Genomic DNA, 1739 nt, shown 5'->3' with positions numbered 1-1739 from the left:
AGTCTGAAACATTCTGGAAAGTGTCCCTTATGTATTCCTCCGAGGTTACGGTTTCGATAACATTAGTTTCAACATTTATTGGGTTACCTGAGATGTAATGTTTGATTCTTTGACCGTTCACCACCCTCGGACTTGTGCCTTCGAAGTTGTTGATTTTTATGGCACCGGAATGATAGACCTCCTCGATAACGTAAGGGCCTTCCCATTTAGAGAGAAGTTTTCCTGCAAAAAATCTTAAATGAGAGTTGTATAGCAAAACATAATCACCTACATTAAACTCACGCTTTTGTATCCTTTTGTCATGCCATCTTTTAATTTTTTCTTTAAACAATTTGGCATTCTCATATGCTTGGGTTCTCCATTCATCAAGTGAGCTAATGTCAAATAACCTCTTCTCACCGGCAAGTTTGAAATCATATTTGAGCTCTTTAATGGCCCAATATGCCTTATGTTCTAGTTTGAGAGGTAAGTGACATGCTTTCCCATAAACCATTTTATATGGAGACGTACCCATAGGATTTTTATATGTAGTTCTATATGCCCATAATGCATCATCAAGTTTGTTGGACCATTTCTTTCTAGATCTATTAACAGTCTTTTGCAAAATCAATTTAAGCTCTCTATTACTCAGTTCTACTTGACCACTAGACTGTGGGTGATATGGAGATGCAATTCTATGATTAACATCATACTTAGCAAGCAATTTACGAAAAGCACCATGAATAAGATGTGAATCACCATCAGCCATTAAATATCTAGGGACTCTAAACCTCGGAAAAATAACTTCTTTAAGCATCTTAATAGAGGTGTTATGATCAGCACTGCTAGTTGGAATAGCTTCTACCTACTTAGTAACGTAATCAACAACAACTAAAATATGTGTATATCCATTAGAGGAAGGAAATGGTCCCATATAATCAAAGCCTCAAACATCAAATGGTTCAATAACAAGAGAATAATTCATAGGCATTTCTTGACGTCTACTAATATTACCAATTCTTTGACATTCATCACAAGACAAGACAAACTTACGGGCATCCTTGAAGAGAGTAGGCCAATAAAAACCGGATTGCAATACCTTGTGTGCAGTTCTATCTCCAGCGTGGTGTCCTCCATAAGCCTCGGAGTGACACTTGCGTAGGATGTGTTCCTGTTCATTCTCAGGTACACAACGTCTAATAACACCATCTACTCCTTCTTTATAAAGGTGTGGGTCATCCCAGAAGTAATGTCTTAAATCATAGAAAAACTTTTTCTTTTGCTGGTATGTGAAACTAGGTGGTATAAATTTAGCAACAATGTAATTAGCATAATCATCATACCATGGAGCAGTACGAGAAGCATTTATGACAGCTAATTGTTCATCAGGGAATCTATCATCAATAGGTAGTGGGTTATCAAGAAAATTCTCTAACCTAGACAAGTTGTCTACAACGGGGTTCTTAGCTCCCTTTCTATCAATAATATGCAAATCAAATTCTTGTAGCAAGAGAACCCATCTAACAAGTTTAGGTTTAGCATCTTTCTTTTCCATAAGATATTTAGTAGCAGCATGATCGGTGTGAACAGTTACTTTAGAATCAACAATATAAGGTCTGAACTTATCACAAGCAAATACAACTGCTAAAAATTCTTTTTCAGTAGTAGCATAATCTCTCTGGGCACTATCTAGAGTTTTACTAGCATATTTTATAACATTTAGTTTCATATCAACTCTTTGTCCTAGAACAGCACCTACG

The sequence above is a fragment of the Triticum aestivum genome, chromosome 7B (genome assembly GCF_018294505.1).
Source record: "Triticum aestivum cultivar Chinese Spring chromosome 7B, IWGSC CS RefSeq v2.1, whole genome shotgun sequence".
Lineage (NCBI taxonomy): Eukaryota > Viridiplantae > Streptophyta > Magnoliopsida > Poales > Poaceae > Triticum > Triticum aestivum.
This window is presented reverse-complemented; position numbering follows the sequence as displayed.